General features: G+C 40.0%; 1 pseudogene; it reads left to right on the top strand.

The window, feature by feature from the left end:
- Positions 1-24,027: 24,027 nt before the first annotated feature.
- Positions 24,028-24,197, top strand: LOC114081072 (U2 spliceosomal RNA; annotated as a pseudogene).
- Positions 24,198-24,588: the final 391 nt, after the last annotated feature.

The following is a 24,588-nucleotide window of genomic DNA, read 5'->3' as shown; positions in this document are numbered from 1 at the left end:
AGTACATTTTATGTGTGTGTAGTAAGAAATGGATTTCATTTCTTGAGAAATGCAATTTCTTTTGTTTTAATTTTTTTTGTAGTGGTAGATGGACAGCATGCCTTTGTTTTATTTATTTTTTGTATGCAGTGCTAAGGATCAAACACAGTGCCTCACACATGCTAGGCAAGTGTTCTGCCTGAACCACAGCCCCAGCCTGAGAAATATAATTTCATTTTGGGTTTTTGTACAAAAGTGATATGTATCACTAAATGTATCGTTTCTCTTTAGACTACTTTTTTACTTATCAATACATCTTGGACATCATTCATTGCTTCTGTATACTAGCCCACCTCATTCTTTTTACAATGCTGCATGGAATTCCATAATATTGATGTGCCATAGCTTCAATAATTCCCCTAGTAAAGGAGATTTTGGAAGTTTGCATTTTTTCTATTACTAGCCATAAACCTTGTATATGCATCTTTGCACATTTACTAAATGATCCTTTCTATGTGTTATCTTCAGTTGTCAATTCTTCATTCTACTGTATTGTGCATAAGTATGCTCTATAACATGATTGCTGTTTTTGAGAATTTACTGACAGTTTCTTTATGAAAACATATGGCCAGTTCTTTTGACTATGTTACAAATGGTATATTCTCAAATGGATAAAAAAACCTGTTCTCTGTTATATGATGTTTGTCATCTGTGTTAATCAAGATGTGTTTATTTTTAATCTTCTTTATCTCTGTCAATGTTAAGAGATATCCATTAAATAGTCACTTACAAAAATGATCTGCAGATTCAATAAAATTCCCATTAAAATACCAATGACATTCTTCACAGAACTAGAAAAATTAATCCTAAAATTCTTATGAAAAACAAGGGACGCAGAATAGTCAAATAAATTCTGAGCAGAAAGAACCATGCTGGAGGCATCACAATTCATGGTTACAAAACATACTATAGAGCCATGTTTAAAAAAAAAATATATGGTACTGGCATAAAAAATAGACATGTAGATCAATGCACTGGAATAGAAGATGTAGAGATAAAACCACACAGAAACAGCCATCATCAGAAGACAAAAGTGCCAAAAACGGATTTGGAGAAAAGACAGCCTCTTTAACAAATGGTGCTAGGAAAACTGAATATCCATATGTAGAAGATTAAAACTAGATCTCTATCTCTTTTTTGTCCAAATCAACTCAACATGGATGAAAAAAACCTAAACATAAGACCTGGAATCTTGAAACCACTAGAAGAAAACATAAAGGAAACACTTCAAGACATTGGCATATGCAACAACTTTCTGATTGGGACTCCTATAATTCAGGAAATAATATCAAGAATCAACAAATGGAATTTCATCAAATTAAAAGGTTTCTATACAACAAAGAAAACAATTAAAAGTATTAAGAGAGAACCTACAGAATGAGAGAAAAATCTTTGCCAGCTACTCTTTCAATAGAATATCCCAAATATATAAAGAATATCCAGAACATACAAGGAACTCAAGAAAACTTAACATCAGAAAACAAATACCAACATTGACACCATTGATAAATGAGCAAGTGAACTGAATAAACTTTTCTCAAAAGAATACAAGTGGCCATAATTATATTTTTAAAATGTTTAAATATCTTTAACCATCAGGAAATACAAATTAAAACTACATTGAGATTCTCTCTCACCTCTTTGGTGGTAGAATGGCAATAATTAAGAATGCAAAAGAAAAAAAAAGAAACCCAAATAATACTAGTGAGGATGTGAGGGGAAAAAAACGAATCCTTATACACTGTTGGTAGGAATGTAAATTAGTACAGCCACTACGGAAATCAGTATGGAGTTTCCTCAAAAAACTAAAAATAGAATTACCATATGATCCAGGTATACCACTCCCAGGTATATACCTGAAGGAATCGAAGGCAGCATACTACAGAGATACCTGCATATAAATGTTTATGAGGACACAATTCACAATAGCTAAGTGATGGAATCAGTCTAGATGCCCGTTGATGGATAAATAAATAAAGAAAAATGTGATGTATATGTATACACATTATTCAGCCATAAAGGAAAACAAAATCATGTCATTTTCAGGAAAATGGATGCAACTAGAGATCAGTGTGTTCATTGAAATAAGCCAGTCTCAGAAATACAAGTATCACATTTTTTTTCTCATATGTGGAATCCAGAGGGGGAAAAAGGGTGACATGAAAGTAGCAGGAAAGACTATTAGAGAAGAGTAAGAGGATTGGGGTAATGGAGAGGGGAGCATAGATAGGTCAGAGAAGGGAAGGGTGAACATGATCAAAAAGGGTTCTATACATACGCAATTTGCCACAATGAAACCCTCTGTTCTGTATAATTAATGAGCAAAAGAAAAAAAAAAGAGATGTACAATTAAAACCTCATTAAAACATGATAGTGAAATTTTACATTTCCTTTTGTATTTGCATCAGTTTTTGTAAAAGTGTGTTTGAATTGCTGTCATTCACTGTCTCCTGTGTGTCAGAACCTATGATAAAGACTTTACATCTATTACCTCATTTAATAACTCATAACAGCATATGAGGGAGCCATTGTTACTATTCTTGTTTTTCAGATGAGAACCCAAGGCAAAGGGGAACCCCATTATTATATGCCTAGCATGGCAAAGTCAAGATTTAAGTCCCTATAACTTGGATCTAAGTTATGCACCCCAACCACTATCACTAATGCCTTTTGTCCAGTCTCACTGTTATTTTATACACTGCTGAGAAAAATAAAGCTACTAATTGCTATGACACAATGCTTCTTATCTGTGAGAATTTTTATATTTATTGAAAGACTTCTTTTAGGCTATTTTTAAATCATTTTATTGTATATTTTCTTAAATGCATACCAAAGAGAAAAATATAAGCAAAATAATTGGTTAAGGTACTCCTGAGACTTCTTGTCTTCCAGAACCTGACACTTCTGCATTATTTATGAATTAGGACCATTTCTATCCTTGTTTTGTTTTTTATTTTTTATAGTTGTAGATGGACAAATTAGCTTTATTTACTTACTTACTTACTTACTTACTTACTTACTTATTGTGGTGCTGAGGATCGAACCCAGGGCCTCACACATGCCAGGAAGGCGCTCTACCACTGAGCCACAACCTGAGCACCTATCCTTGTTTTTCTACACATTTCTTTCTCTCACCCATCAAGGGTGTTAGGGACACATGATCTCTTATTAAAAAAAAAAATGTTCTCCTGTTGTTCTGAGGTTTTCTGAGGGGTGTTCACATACACATACATTGATGATGATGCTTTAAAATTGATGTTACTGAAACACCAACATAAGGCCTTCAGACAATATCCAGGTCTCATGTCCCTCCTAGAAGGCCCTCACATGGTTTGAAGACTGAAATGTGGATTATCATCATCCATTAGGCCATTGGGCAAATTCATGTATACTCAGGCATCATGATCATGGGATATCCTAATTTCATGGCTACTCAAAAATGAAAGAGCATGTATCTTGGGAATGTCGTTGAAAACTATGTAATTAGATGCATACAGGCTTGGGTAACTGTTGCCTTTCATCTTAATTTCTAAGGAGAAATGATTATTTTCTAAATAAAGTTTAGTTCCAGTTTGGATATGTAGTCTAATTCTGATGTTTGTGCTTAAATTTTGATTTCTGTAAAACTGAAATTTGGACCTGCAGAAATAACCAGAGAGCTATGATAAGCATGTTTGTAAATTCATGATGATTTAAACTTTCCCTCCGCTCTATAGAAGCCCTCAGAGCTAACCACAGGCTGAATCTAGATAGTGAATCTGACCCAAGATATCTTTATGGAATGGGAATGGATAAATAAAAGTGCTTTGCATGGGGCTTGGGATGTGGCTCAAGCGGTAGTGCGCACACCTGGCATGCGTGCGGCCCAGGTTCGATCCTCAGCACCACATGCAAACAGAGATGTTGTGTCCGCCAAGAACTAAAAAAAATAAATAAATATTAAAAAAATTTTTTTAAAAAGTGCTTTGCAATTGCCACAGGCACGTGCATTAGTCAATTTTTCATCACTGTGACCAAAATTCCCAGCAAAAACAACTTAGAGGAGGAAAAGTTCATTTTGGCTCACAGATTTAGAGGTTTATTCCATGGTGAGTCAACTGCATTGCTCTGGGCCGGAGGAGAGGCAGGGGAAGCTGCTCAGGGCATGATGAGCAAAAAAGCAGAGGCAAAGGGAGGGAAGAGGGGCTGCAGGGAAGATGAGCCCTTCCAGGGTATGCCCCCAAGTGACTCACTTCCTCCAGCCACACCCCACCTGCTACAGTTACTGGCCAGTTAGTCTATTCAAACTAGGATGGACTAATTATGCTGAAGTTCTTATAACCTAATCATTTCACCCTTAGGGGAAGCCTCATATCCAAACCATAACAGCATAGAACAAATATAGCTGAGTTTTTGAATGAATTTGGAATCACAGAGATCTATTGTTTTGCTTTCAGTCTTCTATTGTATGTTGAGAAGGTAACTGTGGAGTGGCAAGGTGACCCAGGAGAGCTACTGGATACCAGCAGAAAGAAATATGAAGATGCTCCATCTTTCCCAATCAAAGGCACACTACCAACTGGAAGTAGACAACGACGATGAGCTACATGAGACCCTGTAGGAGAGACTCTGGGGTCTGACGGAGATGTTCCCGGAGAGGGTCCAGTACGCCGCCAGAGCCACTTTTGATCTCTCCCTCTTCGTGGCTCAAAAAATGTTCAGGTTTTCCAGGGAAGCCTTGTGAATTGGGACCACTTCCTTTATGGTACTGGTTCTTCCTGTTGTCTTTGAGGCTGAAAAGTTACAAATGGAGCAACAGTAGCAACTGCAACAGCAGCTGATACTTCTAGGGCCTAACACAGGGCTGTTAGGAGGAATGTCAGGGGCTCTGCCTTCGCTTCCTGGAAATATATAGATTGTTACTGCTCTATTTGAGCTGTCTTGATGGGAGAAATTGGAAATTCAATTGTGTTTGAACTGCTGATTATTTAGAGGGGAAAAAAATTATTTTTAAACTGTGGCACATTGATCCAAACCTGGTAAGAAGCATTCTCCCCTCATTGTCTCACGGAGAGACTCCCAACTTTCAACTGTACCCTCCACGCTGTCCTCAATGTTTCTTCTTTCCTCACTCTGATACCAGAGCGCAGCTATGCAGATGGTTTTTCCAGCTCTGGCCCTTCTAGTAAATTGCTCCTAACTGGAAGATCTCCTCACTATCTCATTATGGGGTAGAATGATACCCCACAATGGGAGGGAAGGATCCCTGACCATTAATGACTTTTCTTTCTTTTTTCTTTTTGTTTTTTAAAGAATGAAGATGTTGGGGAGGGACATGCACGTATTATGAAACTGACAAAGTGCACTGTTGCTGTCTTATAAAGCACCAGGAAGCCCCATGTATATTGAAGAGAAGGGAGGCTGTTTGCAGCTTCAGCCACAAAATGGGCATAATGAGTGTGGAAGACAGAACAGAGGCTCTGCACATTTTGGCTATTAGACCTGTGTGTAAAAAAAAAAAAAAAAAAAAAAAAATCAGTGCTCAATTTTTGTATTTAAATATTAAAAATGATTCCAACTCAAAAAAAGAAAAAAGGCAAACTACCCACTATACAACCATGGAGCTGCCTGTCTACACTTACAGAAGTTGTTCAAACCAAAGAAGTTTACTGTAGAATAGATATGGGTCCTTTTGAGAGGCCAAAACGATGATGAGGATTCCATATGACTGGCAAATCCAGGGGAACGTCACCAAGGAAAATATGGATGAAGCAACTTGAGGGCAGGAGCCACATATATTTCAGTTCTTCATTATGTTGCCAGTGCTCAGCATAGTGTGGGAAATGGTGACAAGAAATAGAAGTGGAGTGGGTTACTGCCTTAACTACTCTTGGATTGCAGTACAAATTCTTGCAGCCCATGTGCCCTGATTTAGAGAGAGCCTTATAGAGCTGTGATGGGACCAGAATCCATAGAGCAGATTCATGGAGTCCTAGTTTTTTTTAGTGGAAGAACCAGCACTGGGATTCACATTGGTTTTTGTTTTATGACTCGTAAAAACTGAATGTATTTTTATATTTTTGTAGTATTTTTAATTGTATATATTCCTGGGGGTGTTGGGAAATTATTTTATACATGAATACAGTGTGTAATTATCAAATCAAGGTAATTGGCATTTCCATCTCCTTAAATATTTATCCTTTCTTTGTGTGGGGGCTTTCCAACTCCTCTCTTTATTGCTTTATAAAATATATGATAAATTGTTGTAAACTATAGTCATTCTACTCTGCTATAAAAAACTAGTACTCATTCCTAACTTTTTTTTTTCAATACTGAGGATTGAACCTAGGGCCTTGAGTGTGCTAGACAAACACTCTACCCAGTCCTATCTCATGGCATTTTCATATCCATTATCCAACCTCCCCTATCCACACCTCTCCCTCCTCTTTCTATCCTCTAGTGACCACTATTCTATGCTTTATTTTGTTTATCTTCTATTTTTACCTTCCTCATGGGGCATGTGTCTTTAGAGCTTCCAAGGCACCATTACTCCAGCCTTCTGTTTGAAATCCATGCAACAGCACAGTCACCCCATCCTTTGCCAAAGCAAATGAGGTACTTATGCTCATGTGGTGGCCAATAAGGAAGATTTCATGTATTCATAGATAAATACCCCAAGTATTTATCATCACCCAGCTTGGAAATTCTAGTCTCCAAGATGATAAGATGATATGGGCAACAGATGGTGAGGCAAGGTCTTAGCCAAAGACAGGAAGCTCTAGAAATGGGTCACAGAAAAGTGACGCTTTGCCATTTTATTTCTTCTTACCCACTAATGCCCAACCAAGTTATTTTGCTGAGTAAAAACACATGCCTCCACCATCACAAAGATATCAGTTGTTATAGTTTGGATCTGGAATGTCCCCCAAAGCTTTCAAAGGTTTGGTTAACATCCTATGGCACTATTGAGAGATAGTAGAATCTTTAGGAAGTAGAACCTAGTGAAAGAAAGTTAGGTCACTGGAGTGTGCCCTTGAAGGAGATATTGAGACACTCGTTACTTCCTGTCTTTCTTTTTGCATCCTGGCCACCATAAGGTAAACAAGTCTCTCCACCATGTTCTGCATTACTCCAGGCCCAAAGCGACAGGGCTGCAGCCATGGACTGAAACCTCTGAAACCATGAGCCAAGAAAAACTTTTCTTCCTTTAAGTTGTTTGTCCTAGGTATTTTTTACAGTGACTGAAAGCTGGACAGTGATCTGACAGCAAATATAATTAAGTTATACCATCACAGCCTGGTTCCATGGTAAGTCACAACAAAATGCAGAAAAAGCTATCTTCTCAAGGACAATTATAACTAGAAGGCCAAAAGTAAAAAACACACAAAACAGTGCACAATTCAGTTCTAATTGGGAGGAAACAGTAGAACATTAGTATAAAACCATAAATGTACAATTCATTGTATTTTTACAAAATGCTTAAGACCAAATCAAGAAATAAGAGAATTAGTACTGGGGGTACAACTCAGTGGTAGTGCACTTGCCTAGCATACATGAGGCCCTAGGTTTGATCCCCAGCACTGCCCCATCCCAAATAGAAGGAAATAAAAAATTACCAGTACCCCATAAGCACCTTCCTCCAATCACTCAAGAATATTGTTGTCTTAGATTCTAACACCACAGGTTAGTTTTGTCATTATATAATTTTTAAACATTACATAAGAGGGATCATACAGTGTGAACTGTTTCTCCTGACTCCTTTCACACATGCTCATTGCCATCACTGTGTAGTATTTAACAATCTACTTATCCATGTACATTGTGGTTCTCTCCAATCTGGCTTGGTAATCACATTGCATATCTGTTGTATGATCCCCTAGCAGAGGAATTGCTAGGTCATAGTCATGCCCATGCTCAGCTTTTGTGGATACTGTCAAGCCGTTGCTCAAAGAGGCTGCCTACTAGTCTTATTAATGATGCTTTCGACTTCACATTTAAATGAAATTAATACTAGCAGGGAAAACACATCTATTGAACCCTTACTGTACCCCAGTCATGTTCTCCTTTCTCCCTCACAACAAACTTTAGACAAGGCAGTGCTGGAGTCATGGCTCACCATGGGTTGGGTTCCAATAGCTTTGAGTAAAGGGAAGTATTCAGATAGTCAAAATTACCCCCAATAACTCCTAGGAAGCCAATAAGTGACTGATTAATATAGCATATTTCCATTCACACAGCCATGAAAAAGACCACATGTCTAAGAATACTGTATATACTCTTAAATTTCACATCTCTAAGAAGGTACGAATCACACTCAGCAACAATAGGCTTTAATATGGGACCTTAGAATAACCAAAGGGAAAGTCTCTGGCACAAGCTCATTAGGTAGAGTACTTATTGAATCACTGCTGCTATTTAAATTGTTATTGCTGATTCATTCTCTTTCTCTCTCTCTCTCTCTCTCTCTCTCTCTCTCTCTCTCTCTCTCTCTCTCCACCCCCACTTACTCTCTGTGTTTCTGTTTCTCTCTCCTTCCCTTTTTCTACAAACTTGTGTGATTGTATTTGTGAAAGTTATGAATGTGACTCTGTCATCCTTTTTTTTCCTTATATGGGTTTATTTGTTTATTTATCATTTATTTTTGTCATTCTCTTTTTAAAAAATTATGTATCCAAGACACAGAAAGGCTAAATAGCTTGCCTTCCCAAGATCACATAGTATTCAAACACATGATACTCTGACCCCATAGGGCATGATCTTTCAGCCACATGACCTCTCTTAGAAAGCCACATAGAACGTAAAAGAGACCCTTACTATCACCAAGTCCCTTACATGTGAGCCAATTCCTAGGACACCAGAAAGATTCAGTTGGAGTTTCCTGGACATTCCTCGATATTTCAGTTCTCATAATGAGTGGATTTCTCTCTCTCAGGCTTTCCTGTCTTTAGGTTCCTCCCTAGTGTCCTGACAGGAGTACATTATACTCAGGAGTGCCCAGCAAATTGCTAAAGCAGACTTGAGTCAATCATTTGTTCTTGAAGTTACGCTATTCACAACTTAATTTCTCTAATATGGGTTATAAATGAAAGAACTAAGCATAATGCTTAGTACCTAGGCCACAGCTTTATCTAGGGTCAAAGTTATAACTGTCTACCATCTTGGTCTAAGCAAAGATGTTCCCTTTAGTTCCAAACAGAGAACCCAGATTAAATTATCTCTCCTGTAAGGGTTCTTGATCCAAATACCCAGATAAGAGTCCCCTAGAAGCAAACACAAATGTTCCCTGCCCTTTCAGGCTCCCCAGAGGCAACAGGAAGGAGCACATAGGACCCTAGCTCAGCTGCTGATGGACAAAGACTCTTCTTTGGCCCAGAGAGGAGATGGTCACTGTCCCTGAGAAGTGTTGTTCTCTTCTCGAAGAGGTGACAATAGTGGCAATTCTACCATCATGTTCCCACAAGTGTAAGCACAATGGCATGAGACACGGGGAATATCCTGATATCTCAGGTGGCTCCAAAGAAAGACAGCGGGGCTAGTAGTTGCTTTCTCAATGGACGCCTACAGGAAGTATCATCCATTCCAATTCACATCACTAAAAAAAAACCAACCACACTCTTACATTTCAAACCCAGAACTTTCACTTAAAACAAAACTGCTGAAATATGACAAGTGTTGCATGAATCTAATTTTAATTTAAGACCTAAATTTTAAATAGTTTTGGAAATACTCCAGTGAACAGTGGTGAGAGTTTTGTCACCCAGTGACATTTGCTAGGAGGTCAAACTTCCCCAGAAAGGATTGGGACCAGGGACTCTTGCTAATATGTCATCAACAACACTGACTATTCCTCAGTCAGTCAGTTATTTTCCTCCTCTTTCAAATGGTTTCTTTTTTTTTTTTCCTTCCATTCAGTGGCATTCTTTGCTGTGGTTTCCAAGGGAAAGGAACCTGCCCCAGCAAGCCCTCTGCAGGCTTCACTTGGCATGGACAGGCCATGCAGTGTTTACTGCAACTTTAAGAAATTGTTTAATAGGAAAGGAATCTTCCTAAAAGCATTTTCTGATCATCGTTAAAGAATTCAATCCCCTCTTTTAGCTTAGAGAGAAATAAAGTCCTGATTACTAGAGCAAAGTACCTTGAGAATTTCACATTTATTCCCCCAATGACATAATCCTCATGCCAATGAATTGACCATGTGACGTGGACCACGCTCCTGTAATGCCACGTGTTAATGTCAGGGAGTAAAATCACAATCTGATTTGATTTTTTTTTCAAGGAGGGGAGAACCCAAAACAACAGAATGCAGCCACATAATCATCAGACACAAAATAAGCTGTTTATCCGATTTCACATGCACTCACAATTGCATCTCACTTTTGAAATAAATATAATTACTTTCTAAAGTGATTCACTTTTTTCTGATTATTAAAGTCTCTGTGACTATTGTGGAGAATACAGGAAATAAGAAAATAACAATCACTCATAAGTCTTTGATCCATAAATAAGCCCTGTTAATATTTAATATATTGCATTTTGAGCTTCTTAATACATACATAATTTTACAACTCACTGTCATAGTGTAGGTACAATTTGTTGTACTGTTTTTTCCCACCTGGCTTTATTTGCCTGCCATTTTAACTATCATTAAAATATTTTAAAAATCTGGAAAGATATATGCTAAGGTATAAGTGGTAACTTCTGGGTAGTGGGAATGTTGTTATTTTCTTACTTTCTGGTTTTTAAATTATCTATGTTTTCTAGTTCTCCCCAGTGCACATTAAAAAAAAACCAAAACATTTATTATTTTAAAAAGATTTTTTTAATTAAAAAGATTATTTTCCACAGCTGCATACTATTTCATTTTATGGATACAATCTGGTTTACTAAATCTTTACCAAAATGGTAGACATCTGTCCTTTCCAAGGTCTTGCAATGTGTTCACACATGTTTTTGTGAAATATGCAACAGTTAAGTAACCACAGTCATTTGAGATCACTGCAACTGATGTTGAGTTGCACTGGGAGGGAGTTGAGTTGAGGATGAATACTTCTTGTGACTCACAATCTCTTCTTGTATCTGCAACCATTAGATCTTATTGTATCTGAAAGCATCCATATAGAAGATTTCAGGAATGTTCCTAATATCAGCAACTCAATAAGATTTACAGAAATTCAGAGAAGACATGGGTTTTGTTATACAAAAATAACATCACAAGTAGATAGAAAAACCAAAACACATGGACAAATTTACAACAAAACTAGATAATCAAGTTCCCTCCTGAGGCCATCAAACACAAGAAACTAGGGACAATCACCATGGCCAAACCCTGCATTGATTTCTATATCTCTTTGGAGTGAGAAGAGAAAAATCAAGGGAAATTGGAGAAAACCAGAAAAGAGTTGGCTCAGGAAAAAAATCATAATGAAAGAAACTCTGAGAAATGAAGGCTAAACTACAAGGAACATAAGAGCAAAAAAATACAACAGTTCATGCCTCAAGAGAAATAGGAGGAAATTTTTTTCAACCTCAGAACATTGTGTTAGCTATTCATCACTGTGACAAAATACCTTAGATAATCAACTTTAAACAAAAAAAGTTTATTGTGGCTCAAAATTTCATAAGTTTCATCAGTCCATGGTCATTTGACCCTTTTGGGCATGTGGAGAGGCAGCACATCATGGTGGGGAGTGCATGGTAGAACAAACCTGTTCACCTTAAGGTGGCCAGGAAGCAAGGAGAGACAGAAGATGGAAAGGTCATCAGTGTTCCCATCAGGAGCATGCCTCCAATGACCTAACTTCTCTCTGACTAGACCCCTAAAGGTTCTACCACCTCCCAATAACACTAAGAGCGAGACCATTTGTCTAAAGGGCATTTGTGAGAACACTTTCTAAACCACAGCAGACAAAAAGGATTTTTTTTTAAGCAGACAAAAGATTTAGCAGATGAATAATAAGAATACTTGAAGAAAGAAAACTGAAGAAACAAAATTGCAGAAAACCTCTCTGAAATATAGAAAGAAAAGATTTGAAACTACATATTGACAGAGCACAGTGTGTATCTAAGATTATCAACCCAGAATGACCAGTACTAAGATATATCCTAATAAAACTACCAAACTTTAAATCAAATAAATAATTCCTTTGGTCATCTTGGGAGAAAAGAATGTGAAAAGACACAAAATTAAAGGAACAAAAAAGTCTGATTAACACTAGTGTTAATTAACAAGGAAATTAAGTCATAATTTAAGTTGCAAGGAAAGAAAATGTGGATCAAAGACTTTTTCCCCCTATGGTACTGGGAATGGAACCTAGACCCTCACACACAGTAGGAAATGCTGAGTTACACTCACAACATGAGCCAAAGATTTCATATCCAGCAAAATAGCTTTTAAGTTAAAAAAAGAAAGGGACTGGGGTTGTGTAGCTCAGTGGTAGAGCACTTGCCTAGCATGTGTGAGGTTCTGGATTCAATTCTCAGCACCACATATTAATAAATAAAAAAATAAAGGTTTATGGACAACTAAAAAAAATAATTTAAAAAAGAAAAGGTCCCAGACAAACTGCTATTAGTCTGCAAAATTTTGAGTATATTTTTCCATCTCTGCTAAAGAACCTGTCACAGAACAGCTGACCCATCATGGCATGTGATTCTGGGGCAAAACATATGGCATCTTTCCTGAGATGTTCCTTGACATCAGGAAATGTCAGAGGGATGCAGTCTGGGGCTCACCCTATGAAATGTAGGGCCTAAGCTTTGTAACTGATTAGGTGGGACTGTGAAGCTCTGCTCTGAGACCAGAAGTCCACAGCACATAAAGGGCACATAGGATATAGGCTGCCAAACCATAGTAAAAATCACAGTGACAACACTGTATGCATGCCTGGAATTTTTGTGCACTGCCTCTCAAAAGTGTTATAAAGTAGTCTTGAATCTCCAGTTTACAAAGAAACTAAGGTTTGAACAAGTCTCTTTGAGCAGCTTGCTATCTAGCTTTATGTATAGACAGCATCAAATCCAACATGCAGTGCAGCTGCACTACCCTGGCTACTGGGATGCGATACACCTCCATTGCCCCTCACCCAGCCTCACCTGCCTCTCCACTGTACCAGGTGGGGCTGCTGTGGGACCAAATGGCTCAATCTCTGTATGAGAGGACAACTGCTACAATAACCATTAACCCCTTACATATAACTGATTTGTCACACTATAACTAATATCATATTGTTTTGGTCCACCCCTAAGAGGACAGCATTCCAATGCCACCAAAGAGCCTGATTCTCTGCCCAAGGGTTTTCTAGTGCCCTGGGGGCATTCTCAACTTGGCCTAGGAAGCAGGAAGCTCCAGGGGCTCCTCACCAATGAAGGAAGGAAGCCCATGAAGAAGAAACCAGCTTCCCTGGCACCATTGGGACAGATCCTGAATTGCACTTCATGTGGCCTCAGAGTGCCCTTTGAATTATCTTTCCTCTTCACCCAGTCCCTCCCTTGTATGCCCTGGGCCATTTGGGAGGACAACACAAAGGCAGAGACAACCCCTGAGGAATTCAGTCTATAGCACCTAGTATGTGCTTTCCCAGACTAGCCTCCATGAGCACCACAGGGTGCATCTATGCAGGATGTATGAGTGGGCCTAGGCATCAGCCATGAGAAGGGGTGGAGGAGGCCACAAAGGAGTCTTTACACCCAACCCAAACTGGTGGGGAGCCTCCAGCCAGCAGAGTCTGACATCTGCTCGAGGAGATGAGCCAAGAGGGGATTCCCTGAGGAGGTGATGAGCCAAGCTGAACAGGTGCCAGGAGGAAAGAGCCACATCACACACTGGAGCAGACCTGTGGGCACTAAAATTCCCTTTCCACATAGGCACAAGTTTTAGAATAGTGATCTGTAAACACTGCTGAAATTGCAGTACCCTACTGCCGTCTGTATTCACAGGCGCTCCCTCCAACCGGAAGTGCATCAACGTGTATGTACACAGGAATTCAATGACATTCATTTTGGTTTGATATTGAACATTTCACAACACCAAGAGAACTACAGCCATCCTTGGATGTCAAGTACCAGAATGACAAAACCATCACTATGTCTGCACAGTCACAGACACAAAACCACCAGTCTACCAGCTGTTCCCAGACAGCTTCAGAACTTTAAAAAAAAAAAAAAAGTGATGTTATTTACATCTTAAATGTCCCTGAAAAGGTCATATGTTGAGGACTTGGTCCCCATTAATAGTGCTGGGTAGCTTGGTATAGGAGTAGGGTCATTGAAGGGCTTTTTCTCACTTCCCAGCCACCACAAGGTAAGCAGCTTGGCTCCAGCACACACGCCCTGCCATAATGTTCTGCCTCTCCACAGACCCAAACAGCAAGGGGGCCAAGCAACTGTGGACTGAAACCTCTGAAACTGAGCCAAAATGAATCTGATCTTTTTAAGTTGATTATCCTTGGTATTTTGTCACAGGGATGGAAAGCTAATACTGTTATGGTCTGAATGTTCCTAAAAAGCTCATGTGTTTGGTAATGCAGGAATATTTGGAGGTAAATGATTGGATCATGAGAACTCAGACCTGATCAGTGGATTAATCCATTTGACGGATTAATAATTTGAATGGATTTACTGAGGTGGTGAAAACTACAGGCAGGTGGGCCACATCACATACTGGAACAGATCTGTGGGGCTCTTCTCTGCCCAGGGTCCGATCAACCCCATGTGAGTGCAGGCAGAAAGGCCAAAGGGTTAACATCTCAATCAACTATCATTAGTGACCAGGCACGGTGGTACATGGCTGTAATCCCAGTGGCTTGGGAGGCTGAGGCAGGAGGATGGCAAGTTCAAAGCCAGCCTCAAGCAACTTAATGAGGCCCTAAGCAATTCAGTGAGACCCTGTCTCTAAATAAAATACAAAAAGGGGTTGGGCATGGTGCTCAGTGGTTAAATACCCTGGGTTCAATCCCCGATACCAAAAAAAAAAAAAAAAAGCAAAATATTGTTAGTAGGTAAAAACATCACCTTCCCTACCAGCAAGTTGAAATGATGCTGAGGCAGTCTGCCTACACTCCTGGAGGTCCCCAGCAGCCTTGAGACCCCACTGCCCACATGGTAACCTGGCCATAAACACACCATCTCAGCACTTTCTCCTCCCTGTCTCACTTCCCCTGCCTCTGCCGGTGCTTCCTGGGATTATTTTTCAAAACCACCACAATTGTCCCTCTATATACACAAGAGATTAGTTATAGAAACACCTGTGGATATCAAAACCCACAGACACTCAAGTCCCTTATATAACGTGGCATAATATTTGTGTATCATGTATAATGTATAAATATGTCCCATATATTTCAAGTCGTCTTTGGATTACTAATAGTACCCAATACATGTAAATTCTATGTTTGCTTTCCATTACTGTAATAAATGCCGGAGATATGTCAACTTATATAGAGATAAGGTTTGTTTGGGCTCACAGTTTTGGAGATTGCAGTCCATGATCAGTCAGTTGGTCCTGCTGTGGCGAGACAGCACTTCTTGTGGAAGCACATGGCAAAGCAAAACTATTCCCCTAATGGCTGGGAAGCAAACAAGAGCAAGAAACTGGAATCTTACCATCCCCTTTAAGGGATGGTAGGCCCTACTTCCTAAAAGTCCACCCACTTCTGATAGTGCCAATCTACTGTAGGGCCATGATCAGTGGACAGGGAGCTTAAGTATCATGTCCAGATTTGCCCTCACCTTTATCTAAGGGTGATAATATTTCTGGAACATCCTAGATAGCTGGCTCTGAGTTCCAGGGCAGGGTGTCCCTTCCTTACACACCACCTTGAGCACATCCCATTGGCTCTTCACATCAGCCTAGCAGTTCCATCTACCCTGATAGAGCTCCCTTAGAACCTACCATTAGGCCTCTCTTGCCACCTCTGCCTGTTGTCTTAACCTTGATCCTTATCGGTTCTTCCTAGCACTCTCCTATTCCATTTCACTAGTTTTGACAAGATACATCCAAGGCCAAATTTCACAGTGAAAGCCTCCTCCATCACCTGTTTGGCTCTCAAAATGATTCCAGGATATCTCATTCCCAACCATGCTCTGCTGGCTTTCTGAAGGACTCTTCCCAGCTCCCACTGGCTACTGGTTCATGGCACTCTGCTCATCAGACACCCAGGTGTGCCATTCCCATACCAGGTGCAGTAAATGTTGGTATACTAAAGCAAAGTCTGAAGTCAACAGCAACTCTGCCTAGCCCTCCCACAGTGTGGGTGCTGTCTCGCTATCTGCCAGAGGCCTGAGAGGAATGATTGGGACGTTAAGGATCAGAGGAGTGAAAAGCCAAAGCCTACAGAGAAAGAAAAAAAAAGGTAGCAGCTGAGGTTAGTTGTAAATGGGAGAGGAGGAGAGTATGCAGCATAAGTTTGGGGACAGGCTGAAAAACCAGCCTCTACCTCAGAGCAAAGCCTGTCCAAGGAAGGGACATCACCTTTGTCCTTGAAAAGACCCACAGAGCACTCCTAGGCACATTCCCACCCTGCTAAATTATTTATCTACAAATGAGATCTGCTGCGCCAGGTGTCCCTGACTCAGTCAGGCTAGGTGGAGATCCATAGCAACCCCCTAGCAGCCACCAATCAGCATGAGACAGGGAAATACCTGGGATGCCAGATGACCCTCCCAGTAGTTTATGGTGTTGGGAAACCACATAGTTCAGCACGAACACCCCTCTAGGCTTAAACCAATCAGTTCAAATAAATCCCCCTCTTGTAGTAACCAATCACCCCTACCCAACTTGTTCCTGCCAGTGAATGTGCTAATCATGTTAAATTTAGAGTTGTTATTTGATTTTCCTGCGGTGTGTGATGATTTGCTAAGAGATGCTATGATGTATGTGGGGGTCCCTTCCTTCTCCAAAGAATGTATAAAACTGCTGCAAACCCTGGGCTGGGGCCTCTTAGCGTCACCAGTTGCTGTGTGCGCACGGAGGACCGAGCTAGCTCCCAATAAACACCTCTTTGCTGCTACATCGATCTTGGTCTCTGGTGGTCTTTTGGGGGTCCCGAATTCGAGCATAACAAGGCCACCCTGGACTTGAATCCCTCTATCCATGGGCTGGTTACTTAACCCTAAACTCAATTATCTCATCTCAAAAATATGAATGATATTATTACTGGCAGTTGTGAGAAGGATATAATGAGATGGAGCTAGGCAGACCAGACAAGGCCAGGCTATGATAAGTTTTCTGTAGTAGATGCTATTGTCATGGTCATCATTAGTAACCACTTTTCAAATCTCTGAAACCTCTTAGACCTCTTAGATGCAACACCAGCTGTTCTTGATGGCCACTTGAGAAAGGAGAAGCAGATTTTTTAATAAAAATGATTCAAAGAATTTTCTCCTAGCAACAGTTGTTAAATGCAGGAGGCCTTGGAATTTCTTTAAAAGAAAATTCCACACATCTTCAAGCTTGGGCAGTTCCTGAGAAAAGCCCTATATCATTCCTCAAGTTCCCCCCCTCCAATATTTTGATTTTATGGGTTCCTCAAATCTCCCTAATTAAATTGTCTGGTTTAGTCCCTGCTCCCTCCCTCAGCTCCTGTCTTCCCCAGTATTGCATCCATTCTCTGCATGTATCCCATGAAAGGGGCAACTTACAAATGGCCAGTCTGCAGATTCACTACCCCTCAACAATATGCTGCACAGACAGACAGCCCCACCCCATAGCCACCCCCCTTTGTGTGAAGGCCAACTGGTAATGGGCAGTTGCAATGTTTTCTATGCAGACAAAAGACCTGTTCAAGTGTGCTACTATTTGGAGGCAGCAGCCACTCCCTCCACGGGTGGTTAAAGCCTTTGCTCCCTAGAGCCAGATGCTAAGTCCTAGCAGAAGAATAGAGCAGGCATGTGGGCTTAACAAAGGTCACCCCGCCCCAGGGCCCTGCACCAGCCTACAGCCTGCAGAGCATCTTCAGCATATGGGTCCCCAGGGGCTTCCCCTCAGTTAACAATCATGACTTTCCTCTTCAGGAGACAACAATATTGGGAGAACTTAAATGGGCCGTGTGACTAAATTAAACTCCCAAGGCAGCCAGAACCAAGATGCTAATTGGCTTGGCTCATGGTTCTTTCCCTCCAAGAGACAGATTGGCTCATTTTTCAAGCAACAAATTATTAATTTGAAGCCATGAATAGAAAGAGATGAGAAGGACCTGTCACCTCCTGCTTAGTAAATGTTAAAGATTTGTTATTTGCAGGCACAGTAAAGACATGAATGGCCTTTGAGTGGGCAAAAAGGCCAGTGAGGGAGGGTCCCCATGTGTACAGACAGGGCTATGTTATTGCTTTTCCTCTGCAAAATGCGGTGGGGAGCCCATTTATAATGACTGTCACCATCAGAGTTTATGGGAAGACAAGTGTCATGTTATTTCGGGATTCAACAAATTCAGATGTTATGCTCGAATTCTGGGACCCCCAAAAGACCACCAGAGACCAAGATCGATGTAAGCAGCAAAGAGGTGTTTATTGGGAGCTAGCTCGGTCCTCCGCGTGAGCACACACAGCAACTGGTGACGCTGAGAGGCCCGGAGCCCAGGGTTTGCAGCAGTTTTATACATTCTTTGGAGAAGGAAGGGACCCCCACATACATCATAGCATCTCTTAGCAAATCATCACACACCGCAGGAAAATCAAATAACAACTCTAAATTTAACATGATTAGCACATTCACTGGCGGGAACAAGTTGGGTAGGGGTGATTGGTTACTACAAAAGGGGGATTCATTTGAACTGATTGGTTTAAGCCAAGAGGGGTGTTCATGCTGAACTACATGGTTTCCCAACACGTCATCAACCACCATAAACTACTGGGAGGGTCATCTGGCATCCCAGGTATTTCCCTGTCTCATGCTGATTGGTGGCTACTAGGGGGTTGCTATGGATCTCCACCTAGCCTGACTGAGTCAGGGACACCTGGCACAGCATATCTCTCCTGTTATTTGTAGGGTGGGAATGTGCTAAACCACTTAGCAGGGTGGGAATGTGCCTAGGAGTGCTCTGTGGGTCTTTCCAAGGACAGAGGTAATGTCCCTTCCTTGGACAGGCTTTGCTCTGAGGTAGAGGCTGGTTTTTCACAGACTTTGGAGAGTTTGTATAAAAATCTCAGTTTGTACAAAATATAGTGTAATTCTGAGTTACACTGTCAGAATTTAAAAAATTAAAAAGTATTTCATACAATGTTAAATTTTTGTCCTACAAGTGGACCACCACACATTTGACACTATAATATTTTCAATAAACAGTCACCTTGTAGATGGCACAACTTCATTGCACTGTTTTGGCATATAAGAGGCAATTGTTAAAAACAAACTAAACTAAACTGTAATTTTTTGGTAACCTATTTTTCCCCAAAATTTTAATATTTAAGTCTTCAAATATATAGAAAAGTTGATTTACAGGGAATTCCCATGGAGCTACTGAAGCCATTTTTAAAACTAGGTAGTCAGTGTAGTTAGGTAAATCGGGTCTAATATCGAGTGAAATCTAAAATGGAGGCCATGTTGAGAATGAATTTCCGGAAAAGTTGAGCAACTCTTGGAATGTTAATGAAGCCCAGGAAACAGCCCCCAACAGATTTGAGGACAGCCCATCCCAAAGAAATGTTAATGAACAGCAAACTTGACTAGGAAGTGCCCAGATTACTTCTTTGGCCCACCTGTGTCCCAACCCTTCCCACCTACATTCCATCACCAAAAACTATAAAAAGGGGAAAACATTCGCCCTTCAACAGATTCCACCTCTTGGGTCCCCTTCTTCCTCAGGGAGAAGTCTTTTCTGCTGTCCTTTAATAAACTTCTAATTTTCCACTCTGACCTTGCCTCATCATGCTTCTCTGGTGTTATTCTTCAACATTGGGGAAGCTAGGACTCCTCACCGGTCAACAGCAGTAACACTACCATGCACACTCTATAATTAAAATTTTGTGACACTTACCTTATCACAAGTCTATGCTGCTGCCCACCTATCAATTTATTGTGGTTTTGTTTTGTTTTGTTCTTACAGTACTGGGGATTCAACCCAGGACCTTGCACATTCTGGGCAAGTACTCTACTACTGAGCTACATCTGCAACCCTTGTGGTTTTGTTTTTTTGTGTGTGTGTGTGTGTTTTTATTTGACGCATTTCAAACTAACTTGCCAATGTCATATTCTTAATCCCTAAACACTTCATCATGTACATCATTAGCCAAATGTGTTTATGGGGACTTGGGAGTAAAACACAGACACACACACACACACACACACATACACACGTCCATAAACACACATACAGGCATGCTTCACTCCCAAGCATACCCTTCTATGAGTGTGTGCACCTGTCAAGATATGTAATGCCTTATCACATCAGGGAGCTCTTGGGACCCATCCCAATCAATTCCATCCCATCTTCAACCCCTCTAGCCCCACAGACAACACTATTCCTTTTTTCACCATAATCATAACCTATTTTGCTATAAGTATCTTAATATACCTGAAACCTCAAAAAAAAAAAAAAAAAAAAAAAAAAAAAGATCCAGGTCTCTGTCAACTTCTGTGAGATCCAGAGAAACACCTTAACATTCCTACTTTTTAAAAGTCACTGTTGCTAGGCACGGTGGCACATGCCTATAATCCCAGTGGCTCAGGAGGCTGAGACAGGAGGATTCAAAGCCAGACTCAGCAAAAGTGAAGCACTAAGCAACTCAGTGAGACCCTGTCTCTAAATAGACTACAAAATAGGGCTGGGGGTGTAGTTCAGTGGTCAAGTGCTCCTGAGTTCAATCCCTGGTAACCCCCCGAAAAAAAGTTACTGTTATGGTTTCTATATTAGGTGTCCCACAAAAGCTCATATGTGAGACAATGCAAGAAAGTTTAGAGGTGGGTGGGGTTGTAGCTTAGTGGAAAAGCGCTTGCCTAGCATGTGTAAGGCACTGGGTTCGATTCTCAGCACCACTTATAAATAAATACAATAAAGGTCCATCAGCAACTAAAAAATGTTTAAAAAAAATAAAATAAAATTTTAAAAAAGCAAGGGTTACAAGAATCTTAACCTAATCAGTGCATTAATCCCCCAATAGGGATTAACTGGGTGGTAACTGAAGGCAAGATGTGGCTGCTGGAGGAGGTGGGTCATTGGGGGCATGCCTTTGGGGTATATAATATATATTTTGTCCTTGTTGAGCAGAGCCCTCCCCCCTCCTTCCTGGTGCAATGCCCTAAGTTGCTTTCCTCTGCCACACTCTTCTGCCAAGATGTTCTGCCACATCTCGGGCACAGAAAAACAGAGTTGGCTGTCTGTGGACTGAGACCTGTGCAACTGTGAGCCCCTAAATAAACTTTTCCTCCTTCAAAATTGTTTTTGTCAAGTCTTTTAGTCACAACAGTGAAAATTTTTGACTAAGACAATCACCAAACCATCAAGATATGTAATGCCTTACCACGTCAGGGAGAACTCTAAGAAATAAATTGTGGTTCTTTATAAATTATCTCATCTCAGTATTTTATTATAGCAGCACAGACTAAGACACACATGTAAGTGAGATAATACAGTACTTGACTTTTTCTATCAGGTCTACTTAATATAATGCTATCCAGTATGTTTTTGCAAATGATAAGATGTCCTTCTTTGAAACCAAATAGTATTCCTCTTGTATATAGATACCACAATTTCCTTATCCATTCATCTGTTAATGCACCCTTAGACTGTTTCCATATATTGAGTTTTGTGATTAAAGTTGCAATGATCATGGAAATGCAAATACCTCTTCAAGGTCCTTCTTTAGCTAGGCCCACACACCTGTAATCATAGCAGCTCAGGAGGCTGAGTCAGTAAGAACACAAGTTCAAAGCCAGCCTCTGCAATTTAGTAAGGCCCTAAGCAATTTAGTGAGACCCTGTTTCAAAATTTTAAAAATTTAAAAATGAGTTGGGAATGTGGCTCTGTGGTTAAGCACCACTGAGTTCAATCCCTCACAAAGCAAAAAAAAAAAAAAAATCTTTCTTTTAATTCCTTTGAATATTTAACCAGGAGTGGGATTATTGGATCACACACAGTAGTTCTATTTTCAATTTCTTGAAGCTTTGCACTACTTTCCATAAAAGCTGTACCAATATACATTCCCAGTATACATGGGTTTCCTTTCTACACATCCAGTGCTTGTTCTCTTTCTCTCCCTTGTTTAAAAGTAGCAATCTCACAAATGTGAGATAACCTCTTATTGTGGTTTTGACATGCATTGACATGTTTGGCACCTTTCTGTATATATGTTGGCCAGTCATGTGTTTTTTGAAGAAATGTCTATAAGTTCTTTTGTGCTCTCTCTTTCTCTCTCTCTCTCTCTCTCTCTCTCTCTCTCTCTATATATATATATATATATATATATATATATACACATATATATGTATATGTATATATATATATTTATATATATACATATATATATGTATATGTATATATATACATTCCAATTTGGCAATGACATTAATTTATTCAGTTCTCATGGCTTAATCACTTATAATTAGGCCCCACCTAAATATATATATATATATATATATATATATATATATATATATATATATATTTATTTATTTATTTATTTATATATAAATTATATATTAGTTGAAGATGGACACAATACCTTTATTATTTATTTTTATGTGGTGCTTAGGATTGAACCCAGGGCCTCACACCTGCGAGGCAAGCACTCACTGAGCTACAGCCCCAGCCCCTTCTGCTCTTTTTTTTAAAGATTTTTTTGCTTGCTTTTGGTTTTGCTATTCAGTTGAATGAGTTCTTTGTAAATTTGGGGTTTCTGTTTGTTTGTTTTGGTACTGGAGATTGAACCCAGAGGCAGGCACTTCACCACAGAGCTACATCCTCCCGGCCCCTCCCCCTGCCTTTTTTTTTTTTTAATTTGGAGACAGGATCACCCTAATTGCTTAGGGCTTCAGTTGCTGAAGCTGGCTTTGAATTTGCAATTCTCCTGCCTCAGCCTCCCAAATCACTGGGATTACAGGTGTGGGACACAGGGCCCAGTTCTTTGTATACTTTGAACATTAACCCTTGCTATGGTTTGCATATGTCCCATAAAAGAGGTATGTTGGAAATTTCATCCCCAGGACAGCAGAGTTGGGAGGTGGGTCCTAATTATAAGTGATAAGGCCATGAGAACTGAATGAATTAATGTCATTGCCAAATTTGGAATGTGTGTGCACTTGTCAAGATGTATAATGCCCCACCACCTCAGGGAGCTCTTGGAACCTATCCCAATCAATTCCATCCCATCTTCAACTCCTCTAGCTCATTATCACTGGAATGTGTGGTGCACCACCCATGAAGCTACTTGAGTGGGCTTTCACTCGGTACTGAGCCATGGGGTACTTAGGTCTCCCCTTGGGAACGATCCTGACATTCCTGTGTGTAGACTGTCCAAGGTGTGAGATCTCTGCCCTTGCTCTACCAATGTGGGACAGCTCTTGTAGCTCCAGAATTGGGCATAACCCATTGGGTTTGGACAGTCCACCTCCTCCTTTATTTGGGGAAGAACATTCTGTAGAAATCCTTTGAAGTTCCCTTGAATAAATAAATCAAATGTAGGCTCCCCATCTCTGTCTCTTTCCAGTGTGGAAGCTTGGCAGCTAAGGTTGTAGAGCTGTCCTGCACCTCGCTTTTCAAAATTACTTCCGTATCATGTGGTTTCTTTGCAGCTTCTTTTTCTTAGATGTGTTTCGCAGTCAGTTCACTCCATGCAGAGGAAGTCAGACTCAACCTCCCACGCTGGACTTGGGCAGGAGGAGTGGATTTCCTATAAAAGGATGAATTTGGCCCCCTTTTCCCTCTCCCTCACTCTCACCCTCTGTTGACCATTTTAATATCTTCCTTTGAGCAATGTCCATTTAGGCAATTTTAAAGTCAGTTTGGATTTTTTGCTGTTAAGTTGTTTGATTTCCTTGTGTATAATGAATATTAATTCAGAATAAGAATTGTAAGATATATTGCTTCTTGGCCTTTTGGCTAAGATCAAGTGTAGTATCTGTAATATCTGATATGTCCTCTATCGAAGGACAATATAGTAAATGGATTTTTGAAGCAGTGAAATGAAATAGGAACTGATTTAAGGATGCTGATCCATAATATGCTGCATGTGGGGGGAGGATTAAATGAACTCTAGATAGGGCAAAGGGGAAAAAGGAAGAGAGGGGAAGGGAGGGAGAATAAGGGTCGGAAAGACGGTGGAATGCAATGGTCATCATTACCCTAAGTACATGTATGAAGACACAAAGGATGTGACTCTACTTTGTGTACAACCAGAGATATGAAAAATTGTGCTCTATATGTGTAATATGAATTGTAATGCATTCTGTTGTCATATATAACAAATTTTTTAAAATTCCATCACTATGTACAATCATAACTCACCAATTAGATATGGAAAAATTTTTTTAAAAGAATTGTAAGATGTATAGTTTGTGAATACGTTTTCCTATTCTGTGTGTTGTTTCTTCACTCTCATGAATGTTTCCTTGGCTGTGTAGAAGATCTTTAGTTTGATATA

Source organism: Marmota flaviventris, chromosome 2 (assembly GCF_047511675.1).
Source record: "Marmota flaviventris isolate mMarFla1 chromosome 2, mMarFla1.hap1, whole genome shotgun sequence".
NCBI classification, from domain to species: Eukaryota; Metazoa; Chordata; class Mammalia; order Rodentia; family Sciuridae; genus Marmota; species Marmota flaviventris.
The sequence above is the reverse complement of the archived record's forward strand: the minus strand, read 5'-3'. Positions and strand labels throughout refer to the sequence as shown.